Here is a 20,603-nt window from a genome sequence, read left to right on the forward strand (position 1 = left end):
ATGTGAATGTATCAATGTGTAAGTTAATCTGAAAATGTAAAAAAGGCAAAATTTTTAGGTGGGGTTTGGAGAGAGGTAAACTTTTCCTGGCTAGTTAGTGGGTGACTGTATGAAATAACTTTCAACCTGAAACATTGCTTCAGATTGGACAAGGTATTAATGGTGGCAATAAAAGGTATTTTGCTCATGTAGCTACACTATTTTTTTACTCGATCTCTATGGAATTATAGTGCATCCTGAGTGTGAATGAGAACTATGTATGCTGTTTCGTCAAGAAAGATGTCAACAGGGGCTCTTGGGTGGCTCAGTCGGTTCAGCGTCCAACTTCAGCTCGGGTCATGATCTCACGGTCCATGAGTTCTAGCCCTGTGTCGGGCTCTGTGCTGACAGCTCAGAGCCTGGAGCCTCCTTCAGATTCTAGGTCTCCTCTCTCTGCCCCTCCCCCGCTCATGCTCTGTCTCTCTCTGTCTCAAAAATAAAATAAAATAAAATAAAATAAAAGAAAGATGTCAACAGACAGTTACCCTAAGACTCATTAGGAAGCCAGGATGTGACAGTGCCTAGCATTGAATGGGTATTTAATAAAATGTTTGATTAAGTGGATGAATCAACGAAACAAACGTAACTATAAAACTGCTTGAGTAGTTGTCTGAAATAGGACAGAGGCTGAGATCAATTAAACCAACATTAGCTCTTTTAAACTAGCCACATTTTGAAGTGTAGTGAGTAAAAGTGTTGTGAGCACCCAGGAACAGAATTGTTCCTCTGTTTGGAGAGATGGCTATTGAAAATTATGAAAAAGAAAAGCTTGTGTTATTCTTATTACAGAAGTAGTTCAGATACCTTAAAGAAAATTTAGAAAATATAAGTAAATGTAAAATTGAAATAAATCATCTCTTATCCTAAAATAACTTCATTTCACATATATATATGGCTTTGTAACCTGATATATTCACTTAACTGGAAGTTCACCATATGTAACTTTCTGGTAAAATATTGGAGATTAGGAATCCTGCCAGAAAGTTTCCTATGTGATTAATACAGTCTTAAATGACTAACTGGATGTAGTAACTAGCCTTTTCTGTATAATAATATTGAATTGTTTATAACACTTGCCTAAAATAAACATTATTATTCTTATTTTTTAAAATGTATTTATTTTAAGAGAGAGAGAAAGGGGCAGAGAGAGAGAGAGAGAGAGAGAGAGAGAGAGAGAGAGAATCCCAAGTAGTTTCTCTACTGCTGATGCAGAACCTGACACAGGGCTTGAATTGATGAACCATGAAGATCATGACCTGAGCCAGAATCAAGAGTCAGAGGCTTAATTGTCTGAACCACCCAAGTGACCCTAAAATAAACATTATTAATGAATATTAATAAAAATATAGTATGTACATATGATCAAATCAAAATGTTTGGTATTTTAAATTTTTTAGTAGTTTAATCAACTATGTGTCTCCACCCTTTTAAAGTTTTGTTTTATAGGGGTGCCTGGGTGGCTCAGTTGGTTAAGTGTCTGACTCTTGATTTCAGTTCAGGTCATGATCTCAAGGTTTATGAGTTTGAGCCCCACATCGGGCTCCATGCTGACAGCTCAGAGCCTGGAGTCTGCTTCAGATTCTGTGTCTCCCTAGCTGTCTGCCCCTCCCCTATTCATGCTCTGTCTCTCTCTCTCTCAAAAATAAATAAACGTTAAAAATTTTTTAAAAATTTTCTTTCATAAATAATACGCTGTAACCTGAAACAGTACTGTAGTGTTTTCTAGCTTTTCGTTTTAAAAACGAAGAATGGAAATGTCCTCGTTAGAGAGAAGATGTATTTATATCTAAAATTCTATCTATAATGGACAACATTGACAATAAAATTAAGATGAAAACAAAAAACACAAATAGATGTTGATTGTGAAATAAAACAGTTTATATGTCAGGAATTTGGGGGAGAGTATGGAGTTGAAATTCAGGGATATGAAGTGTGGAAGGTAGTTTCGGTATCAAGGAGATAAAAAGTAAGAGAAGGAGGCCTCCTTTGTAATTAATCTGAGGCACTTCTTCGAAGATTTATCACTGTACAATTTGGTCACTGACAGAACACTCTGCAGTTGAATCACTGACAGAACAAATAACTAGGTTTGCTACCAGGAGAAGGAAATTTGCTAATACTATTAGGAGCTGTAGGCAGTGCAAAATTCAGAGGCTTCCAGGTTAGAAGATGAACATGAAAGCTCCTGAGCAGAGTTGTTAATCCCAGGGTAGAAGCTCTTTGTAGTCTGCCCCACTTAGGTGTAGGCAGCCCTGGGTCCCTTGGTGTTAACTGAAGCCAGAAGGATCTCAGGTCTGCGGATGCGTCCTGTTGCGAAGAGAGGCAGAACCAGGTACTAGGATCACTTTGCAAGATGAGATATTTGGAATTATTTAAATGATGTGAGATGGTTTCATGGGCTGGGGGAAGCTATTTAAGGTTTATAGGAAGAAAATAAAATAATCTTTAGTGAAGTGCTGTTATGTGGCTTGATACTTTCATATATATTCTGATTCAGTCTTTTTGGGTTAGGCTTTGGGGGAGTCTGATTTTTTATTAAGCACACCAGCTGATTTCTTGAATGTGGTTCTTGAACCACAGATTGAATTACACAGGCAGGACTCCTGACTCTTGGTTGGGACTTGTAAATTTTGATTCCTGTTGTCTGAGCTTCCTGGTCATTCCCTCATTCTTCTGAAGCCTCAGATGGCTCTCTAAGATAATATATGAGAACAGAGGTCAGAACAGTAATGTCATTGTAACTATTTTCAGAACTCTTCAATTACATAAATGTCACCTCAAAATTTAAAAATTTTCCACTGGACACTAACATTAAAAATTTATAAAATTTTATTAAAAGATTATATTTCTATTAAAAATAGTTACTATTAATTGATGACCAACTGATTGAGACCTATTAACTTCTTTTACATAGCAATTTTCATTTAATGAAGTTACATCAGTAACTACAAAACAATATAGTATTCATTATTGTTTCCATGTTCCTTTATAGAATGAAGTCCTCTATTATTCTATATTTATACAAAGCTTTTTTTCTATCATAAAAATGCTTCATTATATAGAAAACTTTAGACTATATAGAGGTGACCAAAGTAAGTATCTAAAATTTGACATCCCAAAATAACCATTGACAGAAATGATTTATACCATTGTACAAATGTTGCAGCATCTATTAGGTTGTTTTTGCCTAAATATGTTATTCTTTCCTAAGGTATTTAACTTAAAAAAATTGAGAAAAGAAATTTTTTTCTTTACTTAAAGTTTATTCATTTATTTTGAGAGAGTGAGCACATGTACACACAAGTGGGGGAGGGGTAGAGAGAGGCGAGGAGAGAGAATCCCAAGTAGGCTCTACACTGCCAGCGTGGAGCTCAACATGGGGCTCAATGTGGGGCTCGAACCCACAAACTATGAGATCATGACCTGAGCCAAAGTCAGATGCTTAACTGACTGAGCCACCCAGGCACCCTGAGGAAATAAATTTTTAATAAATTTTAACTAAACTATGTGTGAGATCCTTGAAATCCGTAAAGAACTGGCATCAAGTGATTTAGCTTTCTCTGGGACGTGAATATCAGGGCTAGTTTTAATGGCAAACACTCATTAAACAATTTCTTTTTATAGTTTTATACCTTTATTTGACAATCAGCAGTTCTCATCCACATTAACAGTCTGTAGATTTTTGAAAGTGGTGACAGGTACATAGGTAACCAGTGTATAGAGCCTGTTTAGTGTATCTTCATCCTCGTTATGTTTTCTGGACAACTGCACACGGATATGGTATGGAATATTCCTTATTCCTTTGGCCCAAACAGCTTTGTTGAGCCTGGTGTCAATGCGCACATCTGGGGTTCCCATCTCCTTCATAGCAAATTTCCGGATCTCTTTGAGTGCCTGAGGAGCATGCTTCTTGAAACCCACTCCATGGATGCGCTTGTGAATGTTGATGGTGTATTCTCTGGTCACTACCTCGTTGATGGAGAATGACTCTTCTTCTCTCCACCCTTCTTTGCGGGAGCCATTCTGCTGGGCCTGGGTTGGAAAGGAAGCTCATTAAACTATTTTTTTTTTTTTTAATTTTTAATGTTTATTTCTGAGACAGACAGAGACAGAGCATGAGCGGGGGAGGGCAGAGAGAGAGGGAGACACAGAATCCGAAGCAGGCTCCAGGCTCTGAGTTGTCAGCACAGAGCCTGATGCGGGGCTCGAACTCACAAACTGTGAGATTATGACCTGAGCTGAAGTCAGTCGCTCAACTGACTGAGCCACCCAGGCACCCCTCATTAAACTATTTCTTAATGGCAAAAGTAATAAGTACCACCTGTTAGCCAAAAGAAGTGTGTCTATTTGGAACTCTAAAAATCACCAAATAACTGGTAGTAGTAACTAACACTAGCTGGTGAGTGGTAAGTTTGTAAAATTCTTTTCATCTTAAAATAAGTCACCATTTAAGCATGGGGAATATGTAGAGTGTCTTCTGTATAAAACTGGGATACACTGTATACAGTATATTCTGGGGATAAAGTGATGGTTACTGGGGATAAAGGGATGGTTTTAGGAAGGAGGAGCAAATTGCATGTAGACTTATGAGGATTTAAAAAATTTTTCTCACTTTCAAAAAGAGATTAGGCCAGTCAAGTTTGTGTTTGTTTAGTACTTTAGGAAACAGTTGGCTTTTTAAGGAAATACATGTTTTTGTATGTGTTATTCCACTTAATGCTAAGCCACCCTGTGTAAGGTACTTAGTGTTTTATACTTATTTTTATAGATGAAAAAACTGAAACTCAAAGTTTTTTATCCTGGTCACAAACTCAGATATTTTTGGCTTTGTTTCCATTTCTTTCGCTCACGTTTACCATTCTCTGATTTCCAAAGTTCTTCTTCTTTTTTTAAAAATATTTATTTATTTTTGAGAGGCAGAGACACAGAGCTTGAGCAGGGGAGGGGCAGAGAGAGAGAGAGACACAGAATCCAAAGCAGGCTCCAGGCTCCGAGCTGTCAGCACAGAGCCTGACGCTGGGCCCGAACTCATGAACTGTGAGATCATGACCTGAGCTGAGGTCAGATGCTTAACTGACTGAGCCACCCAGGCACCCCTCCAAAGTTCTTTTTAACTCAAATTCTGTGGTTTTACACAACTGGGGAGGATAGTGTAATGAATTCCCATTTACCTGTCCCAGGACTACAAAATTATTAGCCCATTGCCAGTTTGTTTCACCTGTATCCCCTTGCATCTGCCCTCCCATATTATTTTTACCTCCATATTATTATGATTTTAAAGTTTATTTATTTTAAGAGAAGGGGGAGGGGCTAAGAGGGAGAGAATCGCAAGCAGGCTCTGTGCTGTCAGTGTGGAGCCTGATGTGGGCTCAACCCCACAAACTAATGACATCATGACCTGAGCCAAAATCAAGAGTTGGACACTTGACTGACTGAACCACCCAGGCGCCCAGTCACAATTTTTTAAAAAACTGTTTTTAAGTTGCAATTCAAATAAGGCTCATATGTTGCAAGTGGTTAATATGTCTCATAAGTATTTAAAAAATATTACTATTAAAAAAATATTTCTTTAGAGGAGTTTTAGGATCACAGCAAAATTGAATAGAAGAGGTAGAGATTTACCATATTTGATGTCTGTTTGTTCAGCCACCATTTGTTGAAAAGACTCTTCTTAATTTTATTGACTCCTTTCTTTTGTCAAAGATCAGATGACTATATTTCCGGGTGTCTGTTTTTGGGCTCTCTATTCTGATCCATTGCTGTATTTGTTTTTTAGCCAATATCATTTTGTCTTGACTACTGTAGCTTTATAGTAAGTCTTAATGTTGGGTAGCAGCAGTTGTCCTCCAACTTTGTTCTCCTTCAATATTATGTTGGCTTTTCTTGGTCTTTTGCCTCTCCATGAAATAAATATTCAGAATGAGTTTGTTGATACCCACAAAGTAACTTGCTGGGCTTTTGATTGGGATGCATTGAATCTGTAGATTAAATTGGGAAGAACTGACATCTTGTTAATGTTGAGTCTTCCTATCCATGAACATGGAATATGTTTCCATTCATTTATTTAGTTCTATGGTTTCATTTATCAGAATTTGTAGTTTATTTCATGTAGGTTTTATACAATTTTGTTAGTTTCATACCCAAGTATTTCATCTTTTTTTTTTTTTTTTTTGGTATTAATATAAATGTTACTGTGTTTTCATTTCAAATTCCACTTCTTCATTGCTGGTATATAGAAAAGCAGTTGACTTTTGTATTTTAACCTGTGTTCTGCAACCTTGCTATACTTGCTCATTTATTTCAGGAGTTGTTACTGATTCTTGTGGATTTTTTTACATAGATGATCATGTCATTTGCTTAGATGGACAGTTTTTATTCTTTTTTTTCCCCAACCTGTACCTTTTCTTTTCTTGTCTTTTCCAGTTTAATGTCAAAGAGCTGGGGTACCTAGGTGGCTCAATTGGTTGAGCGTTGAACTTTGGCTTAGGTCATGCATGATCTTATAGTTCATGACTTCGAGTCCCACGTTAAATTCTGTGCTGATAGTGTGGAGTCTGCTTCCAATTTTCTGTCTCCTTCCCTCTCTGCCCCTCCCATGCTTGGACTCTCTCTCTCAAAAATAAATAAATGTTAAAAAAAAGAGAAAGAAAGAAAGAAAAGGTGATGAGGAGACCTTTTTGCCTCCTTCCTGATATTATGTCTTTTTAAATCTACACATTCCCTTTCCATCTCACTCTGTTTTTTCTTTTTTTTTTTCCTTGCAATTTTGTTTTGTTGTTGAAGAAACTGGGTCTTTTCTTTTTTAGAGATTCTTGCAGCCTGGATCTTTGTAACTCCATCTCTGGGATGGTGTTCAACATGTTCTTCTGTCACATTTATTTTATAAAAATTGTTAATTAGATCTAGAGCAGCATTGTCTAGTATAAATAAAAAGAAAGCCATAAATTTGAGCCACACATTGGTAATTTGAATTCTTTCTGGTATCCACTTTAAAAACATAAAACAGGAGAAATTGATTATTTATTTGTTTATTTATTTTAATGTTTTTATTTATTTTTGAGACAGAGAGAGACAGTGTGAGCGGGGAGGGGCAGAGAGAGAGGGAGACACAGAATCCGAAGTAGGTGCCAGGTTTTCAGCTGTCAGCACAGAGCCCGACGCGAGGCTCGAACTCACAGATTATGAGATCATGACCCAAGCTGAAGTCAGACGCTTAACTGACTGAGCCAGCCAGCGCCCCGAGAAATTGGTTTTAATATATTTTATTCCACTTACTATATCCAAAATATTATTTCAACATGAAGCCAGCATAACTATTGATGTATTTTACATTTTTTGTACTAAATCTTAGAAATCTGGTGTATATTTTACACATATCACATCTCAATTAGAATTTGCTACAATTCTATTTGCTCAATTAGAATTTGCAAGTGCCTAGTAGCCACATGGGGCTAGTGACTCCTGTAGTGAACGAACAACACAGATTTAGGGCCTAGATCAGATTTAGGGTTTTTGTTTTTGTTTTTGTCAGACAGTAGAGAATTGCCTGATTGTCTCTCTTTGGTGATATCGGTAGCCATTCGTGATCACTGTTTAGATCTAATAATTTATTAGGACTTGTGAAGCGGTGACAGTTTTTAATCACTCTACCCTCATTTATTATCTATAATATTTCTCTAAGAGGATATTTCCTGTCCTCAATTAATCTAGTTACTTGAAGGAACAGTTCATTTAGAAAAAGTGGGATAAGTAATGCTTGATCCTTTTCCTTTATTTACCAGTTATCAAAATAATGAGTTGGGGGTGCCTGGGTGGTGCAGTCGGTTAAGCGTCCGACTTCAGCCAGGTCACGATCTCGCGCTCCGTGAGTTCGAGCCCCACGTTGGGCTCTGGGCTGATGGCTCAGAGCCTAGAGACTGTTTCAGATTCTGTGTCTCCCTCTCTCTGCTCCTCCCCCGTTCATGCTCTGTCTCTCTCTGTCCCAAAAATAAATAAATGTTGAAAAAAAAATTAAAAAAAAAATAATGAATTGGCTCCTTAGCATTAGGATAAAAGGTACCTTTGGATACAGGTGACCAGCAAAAAAAAATTTTTCAAGTGTCATTGTGAACTCATAGACTTAAAAGATACTCAATTTGTCCCATCTTTAGTCAGTTGGAGTCTCTTTAAGCTGACTCGAGTCCTCTAGACATGGCCCTGATAGTCGGTGATAACTTTCTTGCATTGTGGTGTATTAGTCTGTATTATCTAGAAAAACATAACCAAAAGGATATATGCATATATATAGAAAGAGATTTATTATAATAAATTCGCTTATGAACTTTAGAGGCTCACAAGTTTCAAGATCTGTGTTTAGCATCTGGAGGCCCAGGAGAGCTAGTGGTGTATGTAGTTCCGGTCCAGCTCAAGACTCAGGAAGAGCCAGTGTTGTTTTGGTTTTAGTCTGAAGGAAGGAAGAAAACCAGTGTACCAGCCTGAAGTCTGTCAGGCAGGACGAATTCCATCTTACTTGTGAGGGTGTCAGCTTTTTTGTTCATTCTGGCCTTCAAATGATTGGATAGGGCTCCCCACATCAGGGAGGGCAATTTGCTTTACTTAGTCTACAATTTCAAATGTTAATCTCATTCAGAAACATCCTGACAGACAAACCCAGAATAGTGTTTGAACAAATGTCTGGGCATCCTGGCAGTCAAGGAGTCATATAAAATTAACCATCATATCTGGGATAAGATGTTCCAGGCTCATTTTACATTTCCTGCCCCAGATGTAGAATCTGCCATTTTTCCAAAGAACCTCAGTCTTTACTGTCTTAAAGTCAAAGTGTCAAAGTCTTATAAATAATGCTGGCAATTAATAAATGAACTCTGGTGATTCTTTTGATGATGAAAACACATTAAGATTCATAAATTTAAAAGCTTTATGTTAAAAGGCTTTGTTGTAGGATTTTTATCAAGGTGTAATTTTTTTGGGCACCTGGGTGGCTCAATCTGTTGGGTGTCTGACTTGATTTCAGCTCATGTCATGATCCCAGGGTTGTGGGATCAAGCCCTGTGTCTGGCTCCACGCTGAGCTTGGAACCTGCTTGGGATTTTCTGTCCCTCTCCCTCTGTCCCTCTTCCCTGCTCATGCTCATTCTCTCTCACAAAATAAATAAATAAACATTAAAAAAAAGTTGTAATTTCTGTAGCATCATTAAATTGTCTTATATATTTCTTTTTGTGTATTTCTTTTCTTACTTTTGGGAAAGAGGTCTTGGTATCTGCTCTATCTCTCCTATGTTGATCTTTTTCTTTCTTTTTTTCTTTCTCTCTCTCTCTCTCTTTTTTTTTTTTTTTTTTTTTTTTGTGAGCTATACACCCAATGTAAGGCTTAAACTCATGACCCCGAGATCAAGAGTTGCATTCTCTGATGACTGAGCCAGACAGGTACCCCCTATGTTGATCTTTTTTAAGTTTCTGATAGAACGCTCAAGAAAAGCATAGAATGAAAGCTGATAACCTAGAGCTATACCTAGTAAAATGTATACAAGTGATTGGTAAGTATCTTTAAGCATGAATCTAAATAATTCTACCTCTTAGTATATTATAATAACCTAGAATTATAGACATAATTGAGTTTACCCTCTTCATCTTATAGAAAAGGAAACTGAAACCTAGATCTGTGGAAATGTTAGTACTTTAACCTGGATCACTTGCTTCTTAGAGTAGGTACTGTGCTGAGTAGGACAGCTTCACAGCTCAGAGACAGACAAGCGTGGCCAAGAATCTTGGCATTGCCCTTTACTGGCTATATGAACTTGAGGAAATTCTGGCGTTCTTGTTTGTTTGTAAGCTAAAAATAATAGTGACTGTGTCATAGGATTGCTATGACAGTTAACCAAGAATAACATTTTAAGGAACCCAGTACTGTGCCTGTCACATTGTAGGTACACTAAATTCTGGCTGTTCCTCTACTCCCATTTTGTAGTTCTTTCTGCCTTATTACCTCCTTTTTGAATTAAACATCAAATATATCTAAAGTAGCTGAAAACAGTGTTTTTGTTGTATTTTTTTTTACAGTGTTTGTAGTTTGTTTAATAGATTTTTTTCTTTAGTAGAATAAAAAAAGTTTATTCTGGCCTTCTGAATTTTTCTGGATGGCAGTTACTGAAGTTCATGTTGAGAAGATTTTACTTTTCATTTTGAAGTACTTATCCAAAACAACTTTTGTTGTTATACCCCCATTTATCATAATTATTGAATATTAAACACAAATGTTTTAAATAATACTTTGTGTCATTCAGGTAGAATGTGATCATGTTCATGCTTGTATTCTGCTGCAGCAAACAGGACAGTTCAGAATGACTATAATTAATAGGTGTTTAAGAGTTGCTTTGATGTCCTTAGATGAAAGCTTTGCTACCATTACCAAATGCTAGTATTTTAAATTATCACTCTCCTTTTTAACATGAACTATTGATGGGGCGCCGGGCTGGCTGGGTCAGTGGAGCATGTGACTCTTGATCTTGGGGTTGTGAGTTCCAGCCCCACGTTGGGTGTAGAGATTACTTACAAATAAAATCTTTAAGGGACGCCTGGGTGGCTCAATTGGTTAAGTATGTGAATCTTGATTTTGAGGTCATGATCTCATGGTTCATGAGTTCAAGCTCTATGTAGGGCTTTGTGCTGGCAGCCTGGAGCTTGCTTGGGATTCTTTGTCTCCCTCTCTCTCTACCCCTCCCCCATTTGTTATCTCTTTCTGTCAAAAATAAACATTAAAAAAAATCTTAAAAAACTAGTATGAACTATTGGCTTGAGTTCTATAGAACCATGTACGGGATTGTTAATGTCTAATACATGTTTAATTTGAATGTGTAGAGAAAAATCTTAGAAACTATCTTCCAAAAAATGCCCTCTCATATTCATGTTGCTTGCCATCTCTTCCAAAAGCATGCTTAAAAAATGTTGACTTTCCCATGACAGCAAAGATAACTTACTTTGTTGGGAGGTTTAAACATATGATTGCTAATGCCTAAGGTACTATTTCATAAAGTGAGTGAATTGATGTATTTGAGGTGTTGGAGATTTCAGATTGGGAGACATAGAGACCTTTTTTTTTTTTTTTTTTTAATCAAAAAAAGGCAATGATAGCTGCTTTCAACTCTTCTTGGAGTGGTTTTCATTTGCCGTCTCCATTTTCTTGTAACTTCTCTGGTCTTTCACTACTTGTAATTTAATGTTTACCCCCAAATACTGAAAACTAATTGCCCTAGGGTTACTGATTTCTCATACTCACCAAATGCATTGACTAGCATTTTCTCTGTTTTCATTGTGCTCATTCATTGCAGTGCATCAAATTCTGTTTACATCGAAAATTTTAACTCTTTGCTTTCACTGTACTGTATTTTCCCTCTGTCTCTTGAGCTGCACCTCATTTTTCTTTCTCCCTGGCTCAGCTTCTTACTTGCATGCTCAAGTGTCTATATCCAAAGACTTATGTTTTTAGCAGTTGTGCTGTCATCAGTAGTTTGTGCATATTAAGATTGCTCAGCCATTCTCATCTTTCACCACTAATTAAATGGCTCTGAAATATACGTTTCTGTCATTCATGCTTTTTTTTGCACTTAAGGCTCTTACTCTTTACCAGCTAGACATCTTACCTAGTTGTCTTTCTGCCTCCTAAAACTTTCAGTGTGTCCAAGTCAAAGTCTTCATCTTAGAAAAGACTTCGTGGTCTTCCTTAATTGTCATTGGTATTGGTACTCTTGTTTTTCCCGTTCCCAACATAGTCATCATTGATTCACTCACCCCCTCCAATTTATTTTGATACAGAGGTCTACCAATTCTGATTTTGGGAAATGCTGGCTTATAGAACTAAGGTTGGTTGAGTGGTTGTCTGTTTGTCTGTCTATCTATCTATCTATCTATCTATCTATCTATCTAATTGGCCTAAGTGCAGAGGGGGTTTGGGAAGGAGTTTTTATTTCTTTAGTTGAATTTTTCTGGTGGCCGTGGTTTAAAAGAAGGTGCCAGTGATATTGTCTAAGACCTCTTAAAGGTACGAGTTCTTGAGCATGGCTGAGGCTTTCAAAGCTTTTATGGTATGATCTTCTGGGAATGGGGAGAGGACGCACCTGCATTTAAACCCAAATATTCTTCAATCTGGGAAGATTTTACCTTAATACATTTGCTTTAGTGATAGTTCAGTGAAAACAATCCAAAGGGATATGGAAAGGTTTGGTAGAGTGGATGCACACGTACAGCTCACTTTCCATGTTTAACCACAGCCCTTAGTTTTCAAAGTTAGTTTTCCTCCTAAATTACCCATCTGTGAACTCCTTGGAAAGCCTTTTATCTTTGTGGCCATTATGCCTGACTACCTTTCCTTGTCGTGTGTATCTGATACCTGACATGCCCATCTCTTAGTGCACATTAGGTGTGTTTTCTTGGCTAGTTAGCAAGGAAGAACTTGCTGAGATTCTTTTTGTTTACATCTTATGGTTGCAAAATCAGAAACATAATTCTAGACGGATGAGCTGGCACATGCACTACCAATGCTTAGTGAAAAAACAGGCCTCAAACATGCCACAACAAAAGCACAAAAACAAAAATTGCATTAGATTATAGTTAATTACTTCAAAAAGCAACTTGGCTTCTCTACATTGTCTGATAAATGATGGCTGAAAGAGTTAGAGTGGAGAATAACTCAAATCCCTTGCAGGACAAGTGAGAAAAACAACCAACCAACCTGAAACTATTATGTTTTATATATTACATGAAGGAAGATACTAATAAGATGTTTAATGTCCTCTTTTCTTGTCTGGAATGTTTTCAAAAAATTTTTTAAAGTTTATTTATTTTGAGAGAGAGCGAGAACACGAGCAGGGGAAGGGCAGAGAGAGAGAGAGGGAGAGAGAGAGAGAGAGAGAGAGAATCCCAAGCAGGCTCTACACTGCCAGCGCAGAACCTGATGCAGGGCGCGAACTCATGAACATGAGATCATGACCTGAGCAGAAACCAAGAGTTGGACTCCTAACCGACTGAGCCATCCAGGTCCTCCTAGAATGTTTTCTTGCTCTCTGTTTATACCTTTCAGAAATAGGGTAGGGAAGTGAAATAAGAAGGGGAAATCCCCTTTTGCTAGTGGGGGAAATCTTGTCAAATTGGTCCATGTGTATGTATCCTAATACTTTAATGTATCTTTTCTTGGTCAATAGCAATTTTTAGCAGTGGGTTTTATTTAACTTAGATTATTAATATAGGTATTGTCTTAGGTCTAACAATGGTTTGTTAGTTGGGTTTAGCGTTTAGAGGCTTTTTTCCCCATGTCAATAAACAGGTGTCTGCAGCATCATTTTTTTTTTTTTTCTTTTTAAATGCCTGGCTCCAACCTATTATCTTGAGACAAAGAATTGCATGCTCCACTGACTGACCCAGCCAGGCGTCCCATGCAGCATCATTTTACAAAAATTATTTTTAATTGAGGAGTTCCTGGGTGGCTCAGTCAGTTAAGCATCTAACTCTTGATTTCAGCTCAGGTCATGATCTCATGGTTCATGAGTTTGAGCCCCACGTTGGGCTCTGTGCTGACAGGTGGAGCCTGCTTGGGATTCCCTGTCTCCCTATCTCTCTTCCCTTCTCCTGCTCATGCTTTCTTTACCTCTCTCAAAATAAATAAACATTAAAAAAAAAAAAGGGGCACTGTGTGGCTCAGCCAGTTAAGTGTCTGACTTTGGCTTAGGTCATGATCTCGCAGTTCATGAGTTCAAGCCCGGCGTCGGGCTCTGTACTGACAGCTTGGAGCCTGGAGCCTGCTTCGGATTCTGTGCCTCCCTCTGTCTCTGCCCCTCCCCTGCTTGCACTCTGTCTCTCTGTCTCTCTCTCTCAAAAATAAATAAACATTAAAAAAAAAAGTATTTAAAAAGTATTATTATTATTTTTTTTAAGAGAGAGAGACACACACAGAATTTGAGCGGGAGAGAGGTAGGGAGAGAGGGAGGCACAGACTCCGAAGCAGGTTCCAGGCTCTGAGCTGTCAGCACAGAGCCCGATGTGGAGCTCGAACCCATGAACGGGGTGATCGTGATCTGAGTTGAAGTTGGATGCTTAACTGACTGAGCCACACAAGTGCCCCTAAAAAATTATTATTTAATTGACATGTGGTTGACATAAAATATTAGCTTCAGGTATAGAATATACTGATTCAACAATTATATACTTTACAAAATGTTCACCATGATAAGTGTATTATAGTAATGTTGACTATATTCCCTATGCTGCATTTTTCATCCTTGAAACTTATTTATTTATAACTGGAAGTTTGTACCTCTAATACCTTTCACCCATTCCACCTATCCCTCCACTCCTCTCCCCTTTGGCAACACCAGTTTGTTCCCAATATTTATGAGTCTATTTCTCTCTTTCTTCTCTTTCTTTTTTATTTTTATTTTTTTTAGTGTTTATTCACTTTTTGAGAGACAGAGACAGAGTGTGATCAGGGCAGGAGCAGAGAGAGAGGGAGACAGAGAATCCAAAGCAGGCTCCAGGCTCTGAGCTGTCAGCACAGAGCCCAATACAGGGCTCGAACTCACAAACAGTGAGATCATCACCTGAGCTGAAGTCGGACGCTTAACTGACTCAGCCACCCAGACGCCCCTTTCTTTCTTTTTTTAAGAAGTTTATTTATTTAAGAGAGAGAGAATGCATGCAAGTGAGTGGAAGAGGGGCAGAGAGAGAAGGAGGGGGAGAGAGAATCTCAAGCACATGGAGCGCATTGCAGGGCTCAGTCTCATGAACCATGAGATCATGACCTGAGCCTAAATCAAAAGTTGGATGCTTAACTGACTGAGCCACCCAGGTGCTCAGTCTGTTTCTCTTGGGTCTGTTTCTAGCCACCCAGTCTGTTTCTCTTTTGTTGTCGCTGCCTGTTCATTCATTTGCTTTGTTTTTTAGATTCTGGATATAAGGGAATGATAAAGGTGTTTGTCTTTCTTTGGAGTATTTCACTTCCCATAATACCCTGTAGGTCTATCGTGTTGTCATGAATGGCAAGATTTCATTCTTTTTTTTTTTTTTAATGGAGCATTATTCCATTCTGTATACATACCACATCTTCTTTATCTATTCAGTAATTCATGGAACTTAGGTTGCTTCCATATCTTGGTGCAGCGTCATTGTTTATAACTTCATGTTATTATGTTATATGAATGTACCATCTTTTTTTGTACTCAGTTTTTGGATAGGTGGTACATGTACATAGTACAAAATGTGAAAGATACAAAAAAAGTACCCATTGAGAAGTATAATTTCGCTCTACTCTTAGTCAGGATGCAGTTACTTTTATCCATTTATTTCATGTTCGTCCAGAAATATTTTACATAATCACATATGTGCACATACAAAATGACAACATATTATACCTTCTGTTCTGTACAGTTCTTTTCTTTTTCTTCTGAATTAAGACATCTCCCATAGGGGTTCATAAAAATTTGCATCACTGGTTAACATTTGTTTAGTCTTCTACTTCATGGATTTACTATAATTTATTTAATCAGGCATTTCTTTTGTTTGTTTGATTGGGTTTTTTTGGTGGACGCTTAGATTGTTTCAGATCTATTGTTCTATCAGTTCACAAATAGGCAGTCATATTACACGTTTCATTTGATGTAGTCCACTGGGCCCGATCTACTTTTTCTGGTTAAAGTCTGTAAGTGAAAGCTCTTAGAGAAGAAGATCTGTATTACACAGAATAAGGTGAGAATGTGGTAACGTCTGTAAATCGGTTTTGGGGTGGGAATATGTGAAAAGTGAAAATTCTGACTTTTCCTTTTAAACTTTTTCCTTTTTCTTTTTTCTTTTTTCTTTCTTTCTTTTCTTTTCTTTTCTTTTTTTTTTTTTTTTTTTTTTTTTGGTGAAGGAAGTGTTACCTTGTGTGGGAAGTGTTACTAGTGTTTCTAACTAGTGAATCTGTGTTACCTTAGTAACAGACTAATACACCACAATGCAAGAAAGTTATCACTAGTGTTTCTAGTTTTCTACAGATTATGTTTTTGGATTTGCTATCAAAGTATCCAGATTCACTAGTATCAATCAACTGACTGGTTATAACCCAAAGAAACATTAGAAAAAGGAAGAAAAACACACTAGTTGCAATTGGAAGAAAATTATTCTTGGTTAGATACCCATTAAGAATTATGGACCCAATTTTAAGCATTTCTATCATTTTAGGTGGTTGCCTTTTATGATTCAGGTTCATATTTCCTCAGTAGAATACCTGACTCTGTGTTAGAGGATAAACATGGTATATCTTCTTGAAGCCTCCATTTAAATTGCAAATAGGAGTATGGGAGTTTTGAGATTACAAATAGTTATTCCTATTACTATGGTAACACAAATATAAATGTCATGAATTTTTGGACTAAAACAGAAGATTTAAGAGGGAATTTGAATTTGTGTATCACCTAGTTTCTAAGAATCTGAGTTGACTTTGTCATCAAGGTTATTTGAGAGCAAAAGCTGGAGAGGCAGTGATCCTAATGGGAGGCTAGAAACACCATTAAAAATAAACTATTGTAAATTTTAAGAAACAATGAAAGTTACGGCTTTAAAGTAGTTTGGAGGTAAAAGTTCATCCATTTATATTTTGCTAATTTAAAGATTATGTGATTTTTTTTTTTTATGGTAATGAAAAAATCTCAGTTGTAAACCTTCCAAGAGCCTGTTGCCACATTCATTCATATAGCATGGGCAAATAAACTCATGTATGGCAGTGGGCCTAACATTTTAATGTGTATAGGAGTCCCCTGGAGAGCTTGTTAAAATCTTGTTTAAAAAAATGTCTTCATCCCCTGAGATTGCAATGATAATGGCTTTGTGATGCTCTGTGGTAAGACCTAGAGATCTCTTTCTTAGGTAAACACATCAGATGATTCTGGTCTGTAGACCACTTTTTGACTATTGAAGGAGAAACCCCATTAGTTAGAAAATTTAATGGTAGGAGCATGTCAAAATCTTCAGGATTGTGATTTAAAACAGCAGCATGATGCAGCATAATACGCTTGATTTTGAATTGAACTTGTCTTCTGTAAAGGCCTATAGATAGTAGTTGTTTGCTGAACATTGGTAATGGGAAACTTGTGACTGGCAAGAATCACATTGCTGTTCTACCATCCAAGTAGAAATAAGTATCTTAGAAGTCCAAATACATTTTTCTTAGAAGTTAACTAACATTTCTTTGGTTAAAGAAAAAGAATATTTAATTTAATTTGAAATGCCAAATATAAGGGCATTAGATTTTAATTTTTATCAAATGGGGGCGTGAATTAAATTACTTTATCTTTCAAAATATTACTTTGAAGGGAATGGTGAGGTTTTGGTGAAATAGGCATTGTCATACATAATTATGAACGGATGCAATTTTGGGTCACATTTTGTTTTAAGTTTATTTTGAGAGAGAGAGCAAGAGTGAGATCGTCTGTGTGAGCATGGGAGGGGTAGAGAGAGGGAGCGAGAGAATCTCAAGCAGGCTCTGTGCTGTCAGCGCTGGTCCCGCTGTGGGTTTTGATACCATGAACTGTGAGATCATGACTTGAGCTGAAATCAAGAGTTGGATACACAACTGACTGTGCCACCTAAGTGCCCTCATTTGTTAGGGATAGGGAATTTGTTTATAAACGGAGAATGGGAGTAGGAATAGACAATGCAAATTCATAGACTGTTAAAGAGATTACTGCTAAGCCTATTTTCAGATGACAGTTTTCTGTGTGACTTGGAGGGAGAAATACACTGTTATCTTCCAAATTTGCAACCTTTTTAGATATGAAATGCCAATGGAATTGGTATTAACTGTGAAAATTGTGAGAAACTGTATATGAATGGGTAGAAGAGTGGGACGTAATTTCCGGTTGGCCAAATATAAGAGTTGGTTGGTACACACTAAACATTTATTTGAATGATTAATTGCTCTAATGCAATTGTATTCTGAATTACAGAGTTTTAAAAATGTAAGTAAATTCTTAAAATGTTTAAATAAATTGGTGGATAATAAGGAATCCAAGATATTTGGATTTGGCCTAAACTTTAAGGTTTTTATTAAAGAGAATAATCATTGTTCTTCACAGCAAAGGTTTCTTTTGGGTTGATATAGTAATGCTCTGGATAGTTTTAGGTTAGATTCAGTGTGGCAATGCCTGTGGTCCCAAGAGCATATTATTTTCTATGTGATTAGTCCTATCATAGATACATAAAAACAAATAGTATCTCTTTAGATGTATCTAAAAATAAGATACTAAGTTTTATAAATAGCATAACAAATTTTAGGTATGTGGTTACAATACAGCATCAGTAATGAGAGAAAGGATTTAGGGAGAACTGCTGAAAGTTTACTTAAAATTAAATGAGATTATTATAGTTGGTAAGGCTTCTCAAAACACTTTTCATTGTAGTGAGAAGCAGTGGTCCCAAATGTTGGTCTTTGATGAGTATAATTTTTGCTGTTCTGCACTGATATAAAAGGAAAAAATCAGAACATTATAGTGAGTGTAGTTTTTATAGTGCCTACTGTATTTCATCAATTTTAAGATGTATATATTCCCACATTTTAACATTTCTGAAATTGATATGTTTTATAATCAATGGCACCTTGACATTATTGTTGGTTGTGAAATAGTTGCCACTGTCTACATATATGTGAACTCAAGAATTCATTCTGCTTCTATGACTGGACACCTGTGACCCCTTGATGTTTTAGTTAACATAGCATTTAAGGACCATTTGTGGAAGAGATTACCATTCCTGGGTTGTCTTCTGAAACCTTTCGTTAGTTACATTTTTCTGGTGACACTTTTCATAAGATCAAGAAATGTATGGCATGGGAACTTGGACAGTTTGTGTCAGTTTTTTGGACACGAGTCCCGGAGACAATAGAAGAACACTCAAGAAATATTTTAAGGCACCTGGGTGGCTCAGTTGGTTGAGCTTTGGACTCTTGATTTTGGCTCAGGTCATGATTCAAGGGCTGTGGGATCGAGCCCCATGTCGGGCTCAGAGCTGAGCATGGAGCCTTCTTGAGATTCATTCTCTCTCTCTCTCCCTCTCTCTTCCCCTCCTTCCCTCCCCCCTCCCTCTCTCTCCCTGCTTCTTTCCCCTGTTCATGCTTGCTCTCTCTTAAAAAAAAAAAAAGATAAATAAATATTGCATCACTAATTCCATAAATGGTACAGAGGATGATTTTATGGAAAAACAAAGATTACCAGTGACTGTGAGTTAAAAAGCAATTTAGATATCAGATTGTGAATTTGAAGACATTAAGAATATTTTGAGGGGTGCTTGGGTGGCTCAGTGGGTTGAGTGACCAACTCTTGATTTTGGCTCAAGTCATTATCTCATGGGTTTGTGAGATCTAGACACCCCCTTCGGGCTCTGTACTGACTGCATGGAGGCCAAAATCAAGAGTCTGATGTCCAGCTGACTGAGCCACCAGGTGCTCCTATTTTGCTTTTTAAAATATAAACATGAATGCTTCTGATAATTCATATCTCGGTAAGTTTTAAAAAGCTTTCTTAGTAAATAAATTCTAAGTGATAAGACGCCATGTGTCCTAGTCTAATTGGGAGTATTTTTGTCTTTCTTAGTGGTACATAATGGTGCACTTTAACACTGATGCACTTTAACACTGGGTTAAGTTAAAAAGTTAAAAATTTTGACAGTATCATATATTTGTAAGGATGAAGAGAAATGCAAGTTGTTGAGCCTTGCTGATGTTGGAGAAATATAATTTAAGCCAAAGTCTCTATTTTAAATGATGCACTTTAACACTGGGATTCTCTTTCTTTAACACATTCAACGAAATGTGGTTAATTTATTCAGTTTAAAGGACTGGGATTATCTTACTTTGTACTCATCTTACTTTTTGGTGTTATTTATTTTATGAAGTCATGGTGATCGTAGATAAATGGCTGATATGTTTTAAGTGTCCTTTCTTGCTAAAATAAAAATTAGTGTGTTGGTTACCCCCATTTTTTTTTTGAAATTTTATTGGCCTATGAAACTCAGAGATCCAGCAGCCACTGTTATAAGAAGTCTAGCATAAATTCTTATTATTTGTAGATTTTTGATCACAGATTAGTTTTTTACTTTGAAGAGGTTTCACAGAATGATTGCTAACAAAATCTGACAGCACACTTGTGTTTGGATTTGCATTTTTTGCTTCTGCTTTGTCTCGTGTTACTTTGCCTTAACCAATCCCGTGGAATTAAGTTTACTGTGTCAATGGGCAGGTACCACTTAAAAATTAATGGTAAAAAAATTGTGGCAGTTGGTCATTCTTGATATATATGAGATACTTTGAGCAACTCTAGAAGTCTCTTCTTTTAACCAAAAATGTCTCCTTTACTAGATTGTCCTGGTGTCTGAAGTTTTTGTCTTTGAGCCATTCTTTGGATTTAAGACACCGACAGAGGCTCCATGGAGGCAGGCATCGCATCTGTCCTTTTAGTGCTGTAACTGCATCATCCATTTCACTTCTTGGCACATAAATAGGTGTTCCGAAAATATTTATTCAATTAATAAATGACGGCAAAGTTATTT

At 37.0% G+C, this 20,603-nt stretch overlaps 1 protein-coding gene and 1 pseudogene across 4 annotated transcripts in view; one reads left to right on the forward strand and one right to left on the reverse strand.

Annotated features, from left to right (window-relative positions):
• MEMO1 (mediator of cell motility 1) overlaps positions 1 to 20,603 on the forward strand; it is a 123,677-nt gene that overhangs the window by 33,384 nt on the left and 69,690 nt on the right. The gene's annotated exons all lie outside the window — the stretch shown is intronic.
• LOC101086647 lies at positions 3,657 to 4,185 on the reverse strand (annotated as a pseudogene).

This window comes from Felis catus, chromosome A3 (assembly GCF_018350175.1).
Source record: "Felis catus isolate Fca126 chromosome A3, F.catus_Fca126_mat1.0, whole genome shotgun sequence".
Lineage (NCBI taxonomy): Eukaryota > Metazoa > Chordata > Mammalia > Carnivora > Felidae > Felis > Felis catus.